The sequence below is a fragment of the Hibiscus syriacus genome, unplaced genomic scaffold, assembly GCF_006381635.1.
Source record: "Hibiscus syriacus cultivar Baekdansim isolate YM2019G1 unplaced genomic scaffold, ASM638163v2 tig00011662_pilon, whole genome shotgun sequence".
Lineage (NCBI taxonomy): Eukaryota > Viridiplantae > Streptophyta > Magnoliopsida > Malvales > Malvaceae > Hibiscus > Hibiscus syriacus.
The window spans coordinates 672392-690617 of NW_024062253.1; the positions used below are offsets into that span (position 1 = coordinate 672392).

General features: G+C 33.5%; 1 pseudogene; it reads left to right on the forward strand.

The window, feature by feature from the left end:
• Window positions 1-3057: 3057 nt before the first annotated feature.
• On the forward strand, window positions 3058-11693 carry LOC120204754 (annotated as a pseudogene).
• The last annotated feature ends 6533 nt before the right edge of the window (window positions 11694-18226 follow it).

An 18226-nucleotide genomic window follows, 5' to 3' on the forward strand; every position in this document is an offset into this window, starting at 1 on the left:
GAATGTCTCTTTCTTCGGACCTATTGTTATTAAGACTAAAAGTAAAATTAGTACATAAATTATACTTCCTTTTATTTTAGATACTTAAACTATTTTTTTATCAAATTAGGTATTTAAATATTATATTAATTACCTAAAGTCTTAATATCTTTTAATTATAAAATTATTTTTTACCAATAATATATTATCAAGTCATACAAATTTAGGTATTTGTTTTGGCAAAAATAATATTTTAGAGGCTTAAAACAAAAAAGATATAGTTTAAGGACTTATTTTGACAAAAAAATTGGGATACTTAAAGTGATTATATATAATAATTTAAGTACCTAAAGAACAAAATTAGCATAATTTATGTATTTTTTTTTAGTTTAAGTCTATTATTAATTAGGGTAAAGTATACAAATGGTTCATTGACTATAGGGTATTACTTTATTAAGTTCATCGATTATGAAAAGATACAAAATGATTCTCCAACTATAAAGTGTTTCTTTGTTGAGTCTATGGACTATTAAAAGTTATAAAATAGTCATCCGACTATTTATTATGTTCCAAATTTGTCATTTTTCGTTAAAAGATGACGATATTTTGAGTTGAACGTTTACATATTGACTGTGATATGATACAATTTGATACTATAATCTCAAATGACTGTCATATTTCAATCACCATATTAACATCCAACTTGGACAATCACTAATTCTTTAATGTAAAATGACGAGTTTGAAACATAATGAATAGTTGGGTGATCATTTTGAAATTTTTAATAGTCAAAGGACTTAACAAAGCAACAATCTATAGTCAAATGATCATCTTATAACTTTTAATGATCAATGGACTTAATAAAATAATATTGTATAGTCAAAGACCATTTGTATACTTTACCATTTATTATTATATCTCCATTTCATTGAAACGTTACTATATTATATAAAAATAATAATTAAACCATTTATTAGTATATTATTATTATAATAAATAATAAATTTTCTAATTTTACTGATATCACCTTTATTATTTTGGGTGCAAAAAGTTTGGTTGATCTGATGGCTATTATTATACCGTACTTTTCAACGATAACAAAGTTGAGTGACTTTGTCAACAACCAAACAAAACAAAAACGAAGTTGAGTGGCAATCCACTCCTTGAATATATCGAAGATTTTAGGAATAAATGAATATTCGGAAATTCTAAAATAAAAATTGTTAATGTAAGAATAAAAATTGATATAAATTGGAAATTTAAAATACTATCTTAATTAAAATATTTCATAATATTTTCGATTGTAAAATGTTATACATTTATATAATTTTTTCAGTTGTATGTAAGCTCGTTCATTAGTAAGTGTAGCTTGTAATACACTACAATGCCTCAAAATTTAGAGGCCCTACACTTTAAAAAAATTGTTTCCCTATAAAAAAATATTTCCTATTGCACGCACGAATGAAAAATATCCAGTGAAGAAAACTTAATTTTATATGTTTGAATTTGTTTTATTTTGCAAGAAAAAATCATATATGATAAATTTTGATATTTATAATTTCGTATAAAAATATATTAGGAGTTTCGTTTTATAAAATAGCACATGATTTACACATCTTTTAGGACAAGTCAGTTGTATGTCCTAAACCCTTAATAACGTAATTTTTTTGTTGTAACATAAAATGTTATTAATAATTTATCCATGATATGAGATGGATGAGGACAAACATATGAACACTCTTGATAATATTTTCAGTTATAACTAACTTCTATCGTTTTTTAATTGTATTTTAAAGAGTTGTATTTTAGAATTTTGATCTTGATCCATGAATAGAGCAGTTTACTAAAGTATTCGGTCTTGTTCAGTTGCAACAATTAAGGGTCGTTTCAACCACATAAACTTAAGTTGCTGAAATGAATGATTTTATATTAGAAAAATGCTTTTAAAATTTTAAGAGAATAACTTTATAAAATTTAAAAAGATAAAAATAAATTATTAATAAAAAAATAAAAAATGTTTCACTATGAATTTATTGGGATGTCTAATCAGTTTCTTATTGCCAATCACTTTCCCATGGCTAACCTGATCTTATGTACACGTACAAGGGATTTGGATTTTCCTATGATAGCAGAACATGCCTGTCCACACAGGGTAATTTGATTATAATATGATTAAAAATTTTGATATAACCCAATTAACACCCATCACAGATTAATTTTTAGATTAATACTATTTTGGCAAAGCCGTTTGAATCAATGCCATTCTTCTCTTCTCTTCTCTTGATTCAGTAAGTTCTACAATTGTTTTTCTTCCTTCAAATATATAGTTTTTTAAAATTATTATTAAAGCTTAAATATTAAATAAACATTTTTATCGAAGTTTGAATTACACACTATGAATAATGTAAAATATAAAAAGATGGAGTGTTATTGAAGAATATTGATAATAATAATTAGATATATAATTACAGTAGATAGTGTGTTAATATAAGTAATTGTTGAAGGGAAATCCAACTTCAACCAAACCGTCTTGATATTTTCCACACACAAAAAATTAAAGTGTCAAGTTCAATAAAAAAAATTTAAATTTTTAAAGTTCAATAAACAAAGCTTAGTGATGGAATTTGTAAAAATAATATATATATATATATATATATATATATATGAGACGAAACTCCAGATTTGGACACGACTCGAAATAGGAAAGTTGAACAAAAAACAATGGCCCGATTCGTCCTTCTAGAAGCACCACACCGCCACGTAATACGATTTCTAGAGGGTCACTGCTGGACCCCACATCCCCCACACTGAATCACTAACCGCCGGATCCAAGCTCCACGTGTTTTGTACAGAAATCGTAACCGGCCACGTCCATCCTTTGAAAAATCCGAGTCCGTGGCTACCATCTCTCCCATCGGACAAAATCCAACGGCCAAAATTCAATGCCTTTTCACCCTACCCTACCCTATCCTATCGATCGATATCGACTTCATTTAGTTTACCCTTTAATTTGTATTCGCCGGTTGTCGTTTTTTCTTTCGATTTCATGCAAAAGAAAAATAAAAATAAAAAACTCCAATGGAGGAGGAGAAAGTAGAGAAAGTACCGAAGCTTCACTGTACATCGACTAAATATCCCCGAAAAGTGGCGGCAGTCCCGGTGAACTCAGCCGGCTTACAGTCATCAGAACAAAGAATGCTCTCCGTAGAAGGCTGGAAATCAGAAGGTTGAAGTATACAGGTGAGACGATGACGAATATAACCTTCACGGACGACAAAAACATCGGCGATAAAGACGATGACCATCTTCATGGATCAAAACCGAGCAGCGGTTTAACAGAAATATCGCTTAATTTCATTGTCTTCTTCTCCGTCCAATCAATCAACTTCAGATGGGAACGGCATCGTTTCAGCTGGTTTTGGAGACAAAACTTGCAATAAAAACGATGGCGTGCAAGCTTTAACGTGCACGTCTAATGGGTTACTGTCAGTCTTTGGTCGGAGATGCGAAATGGAAGATGCGGTGAAAGTGGAGTTAGGTTTTATGGACAAAGGAGGGGAACAGTTTGATTTTTATGGAGTTTATGACGGGCATGGGGGTTCAGGGTGACGGAGGAGTGTAAAGAAAGGCTGCATAAACTCTTGGCGGAGGAAATGGTCGAAGATAACAAGAAAGGAAGCGGGATTGATTGGGGAACAACGATGGAGAGATGCTTTGAGAAGATGGATGAAGAGGTGAATAGAGGGAGGTTGGCGGAGGAGATGGGGGGTAAACGGCGGTTGTGGCGGTGGTTGGTAACGGGAGGTTAGTAGTGGCGAATTGCGGCGATTCCAGATCTATTTTGTCCAGGGGCGGTGTTGCTACGGCTTTGTCTTTTGATCACAAGGTAACAAATATTCCTTTGAAAGCACTTGCATTTAGGTCCTTCAACTTTTAAAACTTGCAACACAATCCTCAATTTCATTCTAAACCCTAAATTCTTTTTCAATCTTGAATTTCCTTTTTCGCTTCTCTCTTCTCATTTCTAGCATAAATTTTTAGTCGGTGATGCATGGGAAATTCTAATATAACTTTGAATTATGTGGAGGTGTTAACTTGAATAATGGTTCATTGAGAGAAGACTCGAACAAGGGACTATCGGGACTATCAACGATTCAAGGTGTAATGTTAGATACATGTCATCTCATGTGAAACATAGATGTTCAATAAAATGTTTGTGAGAAAAAAATGGGGTTAAAAATGCAGAGTTGACAAATACTACTAAGATGAACTAAGTATCATTGTTGAAAGTCACCAACAAAGATGAAATTATTTTGTATAAATAACATATAATAATTTATTCGTTTAATCCTTGTGGTTAAAGATTTTTCAACAGATGATCATATATAATGAAATCCCAAACAACGTATTCACCTCTCAGTCTCTTTCGCTCACCTGCACTCTCGTTTTGTTTTTGTTCTTCAATTTTCCGCCATATAAAATTGTAAACCCAAGTAGTGCTCTATGTTTCAGCTTTTTATTTACAAAGAAAAAATAGAGGAGGAATTGGTGGAATTCAACACCAATTGCGTTTATTTCTTAGCCTATCCCCTCATTTGCAAGAAGATATTTATTTTCTCTTTTGGGCTATCCGGAAGTAAGCTTTTCCTCTTTTGCACTTTCCCATTTTTAGCTCGCAATGTGTGTTTTTTGTTGAAATTTTTATGTTTCTGGAACTGAATGTCAATGATATGGATATTCAGTGTTAGGGGCTGTTTGTTTGTCTCTTAATGGAACCATTCAGCGTTGAATGTTGAACCGTTCAACATTCAACGCGTTTGTTTTGCACCTCTGAATGATTCAGTGATGACTGATTCAGCAAAATAATGCTAAATGATTGAGCACAGAAGTACATTATGAATCATTCAGAGTCAATTATCAAACAACATATCACATTCAGAGCTAAACCATTCAGAGCCTCTGAATCATTCAACATTTAAACCATTCAGCACTTAATCATTCTGAAGTAAACAAACAGCCCCTTAGTTTTGAACCAAAACCATCTACTTTTTTTTTCTTTATTCTTAATCAAAACTTTTAATACTCTTTATGAAAGATATTCAGTCTATCAGAATAGAAGTGAAAGAAGGTCCTATGCTAAATTTTTTTTATCTTCATGTTTTGTTTTTCTTTAAATCAGCGTATTGGTTGTGAGTATTGACATAGTGAAATCATCAGGATCAATCCGAGAGACTGCTGATACTAATTTACTGGAATTGTATTGATCCAGCCTTTGGTTTTCGGCGTCCTGTGAGCTCGTATTCTTTTTAATAAGTTCATGTTGATTATGAGAATGATATATCGTGAACGAATTAGATTTTTTTACATGTTTTGGAAATTTTACAGTTAAATTGTATTGAATTATATCTTTAGAAGACAATTCTGCATGCACGCAACTTGAAAGGCATCATGACAGGGTATTATATTTGACGTAGCTATTTGACACTGTCATGATGCCTTTCGAGTTGCGAAAGAGACTGAGAGGTGAATGCGTTATTTGGGATTTCATTATATTTGATCATTTGTTGGAAAATCTTTATCCACAAGGAATAAACGAATAAATTATTATATGACATTTATACAAAATAATTTCAGCTTTGTTGGTGACTTTCAACAATGATACTTAGTTCATCTTAGTAGTATTTGTCAACTCTGCATTTCTAACCCCATTTTTTCTCACAAGCATTTCATCGAACATCTATGCTTCACTTGAGATGACCTGTATCTAATATTACACCTTGAATCGTTGATGGTCCCGATAGTCCCTTGGTCGGGTCTTCTCTCAATGGACCCTTATTCAAGTCAACACCTTCACATAATTCAAAGTTAGATTAAAATTTCACATGCATCTCTGACTGAAAAGTTACGCTAGAAATGAGAAGAGATAAACGAAAAAAGGAAATTTGAGATCAAAAAAGAAATTTGGGGTTTAGAATGAAATTGAAGAATGTGTTGCAAGTTTTAAAAGTTGGGGGACCTAAATGAAAGCGCCTGAAAAGCTCAGTGACCATATTGCAAGCGTACTAACGACAGTGTAACGTCGAGGACCATATTGCAAACAGACTAAATATTGGAGGATTGTATTGCAAGTTTTAAAAGTTGGGGACCTAAATGAAAGCTTTAGAAAAGTTTAGTGACCATTACTATATTTTACCTTATTATTTATTAATAATAAAATTTAAATATTAAGAAGTTAAAAACTTTTATAACAAAGGTGAATAAAGAATAATTTTATTGTGAAAGAGGAAGTAACTCTTAATCTCTTACCAAATGATTTCATTTAAAGTTGGGGGGAGGGGGCCATAGGATGATGGTTAATATACTTCGATTTAAGACTCTTTCAATTTCACCCCTTTTCTCTTTGCATTTTTATTTACTGTTCTTTTTTTTTCTGCACTTTGCTACTGATACTTAATGATTATGTTTATATACTTTAGGACGAATTTTAATTTATAAAATTTCAGTAAGTGAAAATAGATTTTTATAGAAAATATAAAAAAATATAAAATGTATAATAATTTTAAATTTATAAATGGAGACCGTTCCTGTCAGTCTTTGGTCCATCCCTAATTAGTAATGTGATGCATTACTTTTATAATTACAACTTGGTTCACTCAACACGAACTAGACGATTTTAATGATTACATGATGTAATATTATTTTTTGAGATTTCAGATTTGAATACGATATATGTCATAGGTTTAAGCGTTCATTGTCAAAAATAATAATTTTTTTTTAAACAAATACTACTTTATATTTAATTCGGAATTATAAAAAATTCGTTCCTATGCATTCTGAAAGAAAAAAATGCCAACAATATTTTGAGTAATTGAATCATTTTGTAAAGAATAACAACAATTTAGTCCTTATATTACAAAGAATAAAGTAAGTTAATGCTGATATTAGTATTTAGACGGTTTTTCATAGTTTTGATATCAATTTAGTGTTTTTTTAATAGTTTTAGGGAATTACAATACAATATTTATTTAAATTTTTTTAATTAAATGACAACGTATATATAACATACAAACTTAACTATTCGAATTCAAAATCTTAAAAAAATAATATTTTCTTTTACCACATGAACGATTTGATAAGTTTTCAATTTAGTTTATATTCAATTTTATATCACTTTAAATAAACCGACTGTAGTATAATTCCTCCAGCCAGTTTAGGCTAGTTTGGGTGAATTGTTTTAGGTACTAATTCAAGCACAATAGAATAGTGGTTAAATGAATAATTGTTACTTTTAAAAGAATCAAATTCAAGTACAAGAGATTATAGTATATTTGAGTGTTCATTATCAAATAATTTAAAATTTATACACTATTACTTGTAATCATCTTATATTAATAATAAAAAAAGAATGTTCAGTTTATGTATCAAATATTATATACATAAACTTAGTTTACTTTTTTAATATTCTAATTCAATTATGAGATAATATTTATGTTTGATTTTAAATTTGAATAAATTAGGGTAAAGTACATAAATGGTTCTCGGCTATTAAAAGTTATAAAATGACCCCTAAGTATAATATGTTATTTTTTTATTCCCTCGATTGTTAAAAGTTACAAAATAATCACCTAACTATTCATTATGTTTTAAACTCGTCATTTTTTTCGTTAAAAAAATAACAACAGTTTGAGTTGGATATTAATTTATGTCTAAGATATGATAGTCGTTTGAGATTTTAGTATCAAATTTTATCATGTCTCAGACATCATATTAACATCCAACTCAGACTATCATCAATATTTTAATGAATTAGGACGAATTTGGAATATAATAAATAATCGAATGACTATTTTGTAACTTTTAATAGCTGAAAGACTCAACAAAGCAATATCTTATAGTCAGTAGATCATTTGTGTACTTTACCCTAATTAACACACATGCTAATTAAATTTCTAAAATGTTGAAAATTATAAGCTTAAATAATAGTAAAAGTTTAGAGATACGAGGACTCGAATAGGTACTAAATTATGTTTAACAGTTGTACTTTTGTGGGAGTTTAGTTGAGTATAATTATCGAGTTATTGAGTGAGACATTTAAGTATACCCTATTTTCCCTTTCCGTTTCCCTTTAGCAGCAGTAATTGAGTTTTTACCAGCTATGGTTTTTCAATCTTCTACGACTATAACAGCCCTATAGTTGGGTTGAGGTAATGTGATTACCCCATCTACTATTTTCTACCCTCATCCAGCTTGAATCTGTGGTTTTCATTGCCAAATAATTCACCTTGTTAATTTTAACAAAAGAATCATAGTTGAAGTGATTATTTAATCAAAATGAAATGTTGGTTATCAAAATATTTCGAAAATAATAATAAGGGTCAAAATAACTATTTAATCAAACTTTAAGATGACTTTTTGGCATTATTGCATGTGATTACCCATCTACTATTTTCTACCCCATCCTGCTAGGATAAGTTCCTTTATCGTCATATAATTCACCTTGTTAATTCTAATGAAAGAATTGACTTAATTTAATATAGCTGATGTACCTGTATTATCACGTGAATTTTGTATGGATTGCTTATTTAATTTCATTGACATTTCTTTTTCTTGCGAAGCCTGATATAGCTGATGAGTTGGAGAGTGTTGAATCCGCTGGTGGCACTACAGCAAAATTGATATGTAGCGGCATTTTTAGCGGCGTTTGGAGAGAAAATGCAACAAAAGTTAAACATATAGCAGCGTTTACAATCGTAGCGCCACAAATTGATACTTTCGCGGCATTTGTTGTAAAAACGCTGTAATAGATTTGACATATAGCGGCGTTTTTACAAAAAATGTCGCAATAGTGTGGTTTATTGCGGTGTTTTTTAACAAATATCGCAATAGAATGGTAAATTAGCGGCGTTTATACCATAAACGCCATAATAGATTAACATATAGTGGCGTTTTGGGTAAAACGCCACAATAAATCGGTAAATTAGCGGCGTTTAAAAACGTCGCAATAGGGTGGTTTATTGCGGCGTTTGTTAACAAACGGCGCAATAGAATGGTAAATTAGTGGCGTTTATACCATAAATGCCACAATAGATTAACATATAGTAGCATTTTAGCTAAAACGCCATAATAGATCGGCAAATTAGCGGCGTTTATACCACAAACGCCGTAATAGATTACACATATAGTTATTCTTAAAACGCCGCAATAGTGATAATAAATAGTGGCATTTTTAGACAAACGCCACAATAGTGTAATCAATAGTGGCATTTTCTTTGTATAAACGCCGCAAAATGTTAAATATATAGTCATCATTTTCTTTTACCCGAACCTTAAAATCATTTAAACTCTTCTTCCCTCAAAGCTTCTTCTCTGGAACAACAATAGCTCTCAAACGATTCGATTCCTACCGACGTCGTCGTTTGTATATCCCAGCGACCAAATCGGGCCTCTCACCGACGAACTATAACACAACTGCACGGTTTGATCCCTCTTATCATTAATGATATTTTTCATTTTTTTGGTCTTCTGAAAATGGGGAAAACCCAAAAAGCTAATGTATTTGAGAAAAAGAGAGCAGGTGTTTCATTGAGTAAGAGAAATTATCGTCGACGGAATGTCTAAGTGGCGTATTTGCTCTGATGATGGATCAAATTATCGTTGGGAGGATATCGATCCGATCTCGCCGTCGAAACTGGATGATGACTCGAAAGGAACTTTTATTGCTCCATACCCTTCCATGGCCGATCTCCTTCTTGAAGGTAATAATCTATGAATCTTTCAGCCGCTATAATTTGTTTTTCTATGCTCAGTCAAATTTCATAGATCGTACGCATGTACGATCTTTGAAGCTTATTGAGAACGATGATATAGGAGTGGATAAATACCCGATGTTTAGAACCGAATTTGGTAACTCTGTGGCGTTGAAAGAATCTTCAATTGCAAAAGCAGTATCTATCCTCAATGAAGACGACGTTGTCTCTACTGTTACTCCAAGTAAACATTTCTATCATCTATTTAAATTTATTTTAATGTTTGATTCAGTTCCCAAGCCACCTCCAATCAAGTTTTATATTGTAGGTGGAAGGTCGTTATCTGTTTCAAGTGAAGCATTGAAGCGCGCAAGGAGTCTTCTTGGTGAACCGGATGTAGGGGATTTATTTGGTGAAATGGATATCTAGTACTTGGGGTACTCGCAACTTCCAGATCCATAGGTAACTAATTCTTCTTTAGGATTTAAAATGTTGTTTTAGTTTGTGTTGCGTTTATCGTTATTGTAGACATAGTGAACACTATTAAGAGTATCACGATAATATAATAACAGTTTTGAACAGCACCGCTACTGTTATATTACGATAGCAGATCACTGTTTGAATCCTCACTCACGTACATATAAATAAATATAAATTTATTTCCATGGAGACTGAATTTTGAATGCAGGTGATCAGTACCTTAAACCGTTAGTGATATGCAAGCCGGAAGTAACCGTACATGAGCTAACGAATCGTGACGAGTTCCTCATACTCGCAATCGATGGACTGTGGGATGTTGTATCGAACGAGGTCGCCTGTCGTGTAACGAGGCACTGTCTCAGCGGTCAAATAAGGAGCAAATCATTGTCCAGCGTCGCAAATCAAAATCGCGTTGCTGAAGTAGCCGGCGTGCTGGTTGAGCCTGCAATGTCTCGGGGTAGTAGGGACGACATTAGTGCATGGTTTTCAGACCGGATCGGTTAGCGAACCGGCCGTGCTACCGGTTCAATCGGTCGAACCGGTCCGACCAGTCGGAAGAATCAGACGACGTCATAATTATTTAAAAAATTAAATAAAAATACAAAAAATATTTAATAAAAAATAATTTTTTATATCACAAGTCATATTCAAAGCAAGTCATAACATATATAAGTTAAAAACCATAAAATCAAGTGAAACAAAATGATTCAAATTAACTACAACATAATATTTAAGGTAAAACATATTAAATAATAAATATAATTATATAACTATAATTAAAAAATAAATTATGGGATAAAAAATCATAACAAAATGATATTGTTTGGTTTAATTTTTTTAACAACAATATCACATGGTTAAGAAACATAGAAGAGCATCCCGAAAGTCTAAAGAGTACAAATATGAAAACAAAACAATCCAACATGGCTAAGAAACATAGAAGATTATCCCAATTAACTTCTATAAATAATAGAGGTAATTTGGCATTCAAAATCATGGAGCCTTTTGGTGAGCATTGAGTGAACTATTCTTTCACTTCAATCAAGCTTGAATTTTAGGCTTCAATCGAGCTTCTAAATTTTTTTTTGAGTTTAAGCCTTTTCGAGTTCAAGTTTCAATAGTATATTTCGAGTTCGAGTTGAACTTGATAATTTTTAGCTCGTGAGTTTGAGTCGAGTTGAGCTTACTTTTAAAGTTTTCAAGTTCGAGTTGAGCTCAGCAATACTCGAGTTCGACTTGGATCGTTTAACAAACGACGTCGTTTGGTTTAAATTTTAAAAAAAAAAATTGGCGGTTTTTTCTGGTGTTTTCCGGTTTTCAGCCGGTCCGGTTCAAACGGTTCAGCTGTTTCGGTCGGTTCACTAGTAGCGGTTTAACCGATGTAGATTGAACCGGACTAGACAGCGGTTCCTGGTTGAACCGGCCGGTCCGGTTCGGTTTTTAAAACACTGTATTAGTGTGATTGTGGTCCAGTTGAGAAAAACATAGCCACTGCCTTTGTTTTTTATTCGTCATATTATCATAGATTGACTTTTCAGGTAATTTTAAGGAGTCATAAGGACATGTGATTGACGATTTATTCTTTGAAAACTTTAATTTTATTTTCAATATGCGATTACTAATTGTCGCAGCCGTCTTTTGGGTGGGTCCAGAATTAGACTTCGACTTGAAAAAATGTTAGAGCCGCTACCAATCATTTAATATATATATATATATATATATATATATATAGGCTGATCGGACACCATCTTACATGATTCGCCTTTTACCAGAAGTATGTCGGGCTCGGGAGTCGGTTACAGTAAAGGAAGGATTAACACCCTTGAACTGCCTTTTCAGTACTATTTAATTTCTTGGTTGTCTTAATCGCGAAAAGTAGAAGTTTAAATAATAATTTACCTTTGATAATCGTTTGAAATTTAATTGGATTCCCTAAAAAAATAAAATTAGAGTTCAAAAAGAAAGAAAAGAAAATAAATAATAATAATAATAATAAAATAAAATAAATAAAATTATACAAAATTAGAAATTAAAAGTGTAGTCTTGATTACAGGGAATTGAAACAAAACAAATAAATGTTAGTAAAAATAAAATAAAAGCAGAAAAAAATAAAAAAAATAAAAAAAAGGTCTAAAGAGGAACGAAATGAAACGAACGTAACCTGTAAGTAATGAATGAAAACAGATTAGAGACTAAACTAATGAAAATCAGAACTAAGTATCAAAACTAGAATTACAAGGAAATAAAGTAAAGAATGTGTCAAAACCAGAGGACCTTGAGAGGATTTTACCCATAATAGTTGAAGGACCATAGGGAGAGTTTACCCTAGAGTCCAACTTCACTTGGGGATTAGTTTAATTTTCACGCAACAAAAGCCAAAATAGTGGATTTTTTATTAATTTGCATTATCTCTTAAAACTTAGATTGCTGATTCTCAATAACACTTTCGGATTGTCGGCGGACTGAATTATCTTCAGTCATGACCATGTCCATTTGTGAAAACCATAAAGCTGTCTAGGCGCATTTTTATAATTGTCCATTAATCAATCTTTTAGATTTTGTTCTCTGAATTGGTTGGGGAAATGGTCGATTGACTTAGCGAATGGAGATTTGTAGCATTTTTTAGTAGTGGACTTTCAAGACCGGGGCTTCATCGACAAGAAGAGCTTGGTGCCGGTGATGAAAGATGATTTAGAGTCTCCGATAATGGGACCCATCACTTATGGGTTTGGTGTTGTTAACGATAAGAGCTGCGAGGTCGCCATAAAAGAGGAAATGCATCTGCTTCAAGCAAGCAAACTGTCGATGCTAAACAGAGAATGAAGTTATGTAGTATCCTGACCTTCATCGAACAAAGGCACGACAACAGTCAAAACAACCCCCACACGGCCGGTGGAGGTGACCTTGATGGTGCATCGACCATTCTGACCTTCCCCACGCGAGCATTGATCTCGTAGTATCCACAAATGGTCGATTACACACATCTCTAACAACGTTTGAGCGAGCAAAGCTCGCGGTTTCAACACAAACAAACCCCAACACTGACAGCGGCGATAGGGCTACGACGAAACCTTAAACCGATAACCTTGCTTACTCTTGGAGACGAACGACAACAATAATGAAGGTGAGTGGGGGTTGTGTGGAATCGTCACCCATTGTGTTCTCTATCCTTGTAGCTAGTCCCCGCAAAGCATAATTGGCAAAGGATTAAGGTTATAATCCTTCTGATAAGATTAAACATACTGTAGTATTTTGTACACATAGTGCAATCGAACTATACACAAACTTGAATCGTGAGGAAAAAACAAATGGGTGTTGACAATGAGGATTCCTCGGCAAGGATCATTGTTTTTATGTTATGAAGGAGTAGTAGCTAACTCAACGTGTAGCAACTGTGCAACTCGATCTCCACAATCGTTGAAAAGATAGAGCCCTCTAATGTTGGCCTCGTTTGGGGTTTATTTAGGGTAAAAAATATTATTGGGAGGTTACATTGGCTATAGATTCTAGCCAGATTTTTAGGGGCTAAGTGAAATAGTTGAGATACGTGGGGTTGAACATGGGGCCTACAAAATAATTATAATATATAAATTAATAATAATAATAATAATATAATATAATTTTTTTGTAGACCCGGACAAAAATAGGTGTCTACAGCTGCCTCTCTTTGCACATTTTTGTGTTAACAAAGATAAGGCAAAGATAATAAGTTTTTGTCTTATTCTCTTTGGTTTGAGACTTGATAATGTTTGTCATTGGGGGACGACATCGCTCATACATGATGAAGAGTTATGGTCGTCTAAGGGATGAGTAATAACTCGGTTCCTATGTGATGAGGACAATTGGTTATCTAAGGGTGACACGACTCATACGTGATGAAGAGTTATGGTCGTCTAAGGGAAGGGTGATAACTCTGTTCCTACGTGATGAGGACAGTTGGTTATCTAAGGGTAACACGGTTGCTGTGACACTAAGTCGATCCATTGGGCACAATATCATTCTTCGTGAAGTTGAATTCCTGGATGACTCCTTCGTTGTGAAGTTGAGTTGAACTGTAAAATTCTGAGCACGATATCCTTCGTTGTGAAGTTGAAATTGTGGACCTCTTGAGCGTGATAAACCTTGTTGTGACGTTAAAATCGAGCTTAAAGTATTGGGAAGTAGCTTATGGATTATCTTCTAGCCCAATATACTTTGTTGTGAAGCTGAAAATTGACTTAAATGAAACAGGTTTTTCATTGTTGTGTCAGAGATGACTCATTCGTCGTGAAGTTGGGTCAATCTTTTGGGTACAATATCCTTCGTTGTGAAGTCGAAATCGTAGGTGAATCGGAAAGTGGCTCTTTGTTGCCAATCTTGGTCGACCTTGGTCTTTTTCTCGATTTAAAGACTTGGTTGTGAAAATTTGACCAGAAAGTAGTTCCTTGCTACTACCTTGCGGTAAATACATCCTCGAGCTGAATAGAATCGGACTCGAAGGTTCTTATTGACAGATAACTGTTCACGCCTTGAGTTATGCTGACTGGGCTGGGAGATAGACCCATGTTGTTGCAAATGAATCAATGGTTGTGAAATTAAGTCAATCCATTTGGGCATGATATCCTACTTAATGAAGTTGAAATCGTGGATGGTTCTTTCGCTGTGAAGTTGAGCTTTGAATTGGATATCCTTCGTTGCGAAGTTGAAATCCAATCTTATGTAAGTTGCGTCGTTTCGAGTCCAATATCCTTTGTTGTGAAGTTGAAACTGACTTTAGCATGAATCTGCAAAATTATGCACATAAGCAATGCTATGGATGCATTGCTCTTATGTGTGCCTAAAATGTATATGCAAAACATGTTATTTTAGGATTTGAATAGAAATCTCAATATTTGGTTGTCAGTCTTGATGACTATTGATTATGGAATCTTGAATTTTTTATTCTTGATCTTGGATTCTTCAACATGCTTAAATTCGATGTACATAATGTCATTTTTTATTCTGGATTTGGGTGATTCCCTTCAAATTTCTCAAGTATGGTGCATAAGCCTTAACCTAAGACAATTTAATTTCCTTACCCCACCAAAATTTACCCAAAAAATTTGGTTTTCTTTGGGCTAGCTTTGATCTTGAGCTTCGAAAAGATATATATTGAATTCCAAGATACTTACAGAGAACTTATCTTGTCTAAAAATACTTTTCTTCCTTTGAATTTTCAAAATTTTGAAACATATCAAAAGGAATTTTGAAAATGTTGCCTCATTCTAAGTTTCACAATTGAAACAAATCATAAAACAGGAGTTCATTGGATATCAAAATAATCAACTGCTCTTTTAATCTTCAATAGCTGCAAATCTTTGACAAATATCAAGATCAAAAATGTTGGTTTAGAGGCTAGCTACCTAAATTCTAAGGGTTGTTTCATCAATTCGGTCACCTTGAAGATCATGGCATGCCCTTCTTTCTTGGTTTGACATTTTGATCGAATGCGAACAAAATGTCGTAACTAGTATAGTGAATTGCTATAATCTTTAGAACACTTTTGTTTCAGTTCTCTGAAATCTTCCATTTATTCAAGCTCACATAGTCAAGGTAGTGCAGAAATATCAGCTTAAAAATAAGATTTCTGAGTGCTCGTGTAAATTTGACTATAACAGGTGTTCCTCTACTCCCTTAGTCCATATTCACTGAAACTCCTTATTTAGTAAATTTGACTTAACTTGCCATTGTTTGGGTAGCTGAATTCAACTTTATTGTACATATATCTTTTAATTGCCTTTGTTCGGCTAGCTGAAGGATTCATGTCGTCACAAAGTCTTTGACTTGACAACCACAATGGAGTAAACACCGAATTACCAAGTACCCGATCAATGTCATGGTTTGAATATAATCTATTCATAAAGCCATCTTTCGATTTTCCTCTATAACCAATTGCTTTAGCGGAATAGCCCAATTTTATTATATACATATATATATTTGTTTGGGCATACGGATTCTATTTCTTAAGCTTGTTGAGGAGAACCTGTTATAGTCAGTGTTTGTTGAAGGTCAGAAAATCTCATCGTTAGAGTTCAATTCCCAAGCAACTGACCTAAACTAGATTCACCTACTTGACCATTCCATATGAGAATACCATGATCATCATTGAACGTCATTAACAGAAGTAGAAACCAATTAGTATTGCAATTTATGTGCTATTTTCCCCATTTTGTTCGCTCCTAACACATATCTGAATGCCAAATCCTTGATGGACTCTTACGAGAAGAGAAAACTAGCTAGGTCCTCGCAAGAGAAGGGTATATATTCAGGTGTGTCTTTTAGATTAAGATTAAGGGGTCCTTGTTTTGCAGGGGTTTAATCTTGTCATTTGTCAAAGATTTACAACATCAATTATTAAAAAGTTTTTAATTATGGTGATATTCAAGGAATTCAAGATTAAAATTTGCTCATTGATCATTTTCTCATAATGAAACATTTAGAATATATTGGAAGTACAAACACAAGTGTGGCTACCATGTGTTTGATATGCCCTTGAGCTTAATGGAATCATACTCAAAGGTTTTTGTTGATAGAGAGCCTTTCTCGCCTTGAGATATGCTGTAAATTCGATTGGGATATAGTTCCTTGTTGCTAAATCATAGTCAACCCTGGTATTCTTCTTGACTTAAAGACCTCATTTTAAACTTTAACTAGAAAGTAGTTCATTGCTGCTACTGTTCAATTGATAAGCCCTCGAGCTGAATGAAATCGAACTCGAAAGTTTTTTGTTGACAGATAGCCCTTCTCGCCTTGAGCTATGTTGCGAACTGTTCCTTTAAGTGAAGGATGGCTCCCCTTCGCGGGTCTAAGCCGGTCATAATTCTTCAGGTGGTTCCCCTTAGTGGGTCTGAATCAAGTGAGATGATCTTTGGATGACTCCCCTTCTCTGGAAAGTCATATGAGATGTTCTTCGAGTGATGTTGAAATCTGGCTTGAAAACTTTAACCGGAAACTAGCCACTCGTCGTTGAGTCAAGCTAAACTGGATCCGCTCTGAATTAACTCTCAAACTTTCCATAGGTCAAGTTGGTTGAGGTGTAGCTCCTCGTCGCTAAGTTAAACAACCACCATCAATTTTTTTTTTAAAACTCTTTTGAATCGAGTATCTTTCACCTTGAAGTAGAAAATTGATTCTAAAGCTACAAAAATTATGTATGTGAAAAATGATAAATGTGATGCTCTTAAGTGTATCTAAGATGTATGCACAATGAATTAGTTCTTGTTTTTATTCCTCAGAAAGAATCTCATTCTTTGTCTGCTGGTCTTGTCATTGGAATCAATCATGCCCCTGAATAGATCAGATCATGGACTTTACGCTTCAATGCCCCACAGTTCTCAGTGTTATGCCCTGAGCTCCCAATATGATAGCTGCATATGGAGTTAATATCATGGCCTTTAGGAAATAGGGATTCTCTTGGTCTGGATTGAACTGTAATCGCAAGATTTCTCTCAACTAGTGTTGGGAGCAATTCCTCATACGTCATTGGAATTGGATTGATACGAGTCTTTTCACGGAAGACATTATGAGGTCTAGTCCCCAGATTAGCTAGGTAAGATCCCACGATGTCAATCTTAGCTGTTTCCTCAATGTCACATATATGACCATTCTTGATAGCTTTTTCGATCATTTCTCCACACATAACGATGTAAAAGAAACTCTTGGTGGCAGTTCTTATCATGTAGTCGATATATGGAGACTTCAATGTATCGATGAATAGAGTGATTAACTCTTTTACATTCATTGGTGGATGCACTTGAGATGCGATATCCCTCCATCGTTAAGAATATTGTCGGAAGCTCTCACCACTCTTCATCTCCATATTCTGCAGCCTTGTTTGATCAGAGGCCATATCAATCATGTGTTTGTATTGGCCCAGAAAAGAACTAGCCAAATTCTTCTAAGAGTGAACTTAAATATGACTCAGTTAGTTATACCACCTTGAAGTGGATCCAATAAAACTGTCTTGGAAGCAGTGGATCAACATCTGATCATTGTTAGTGTAT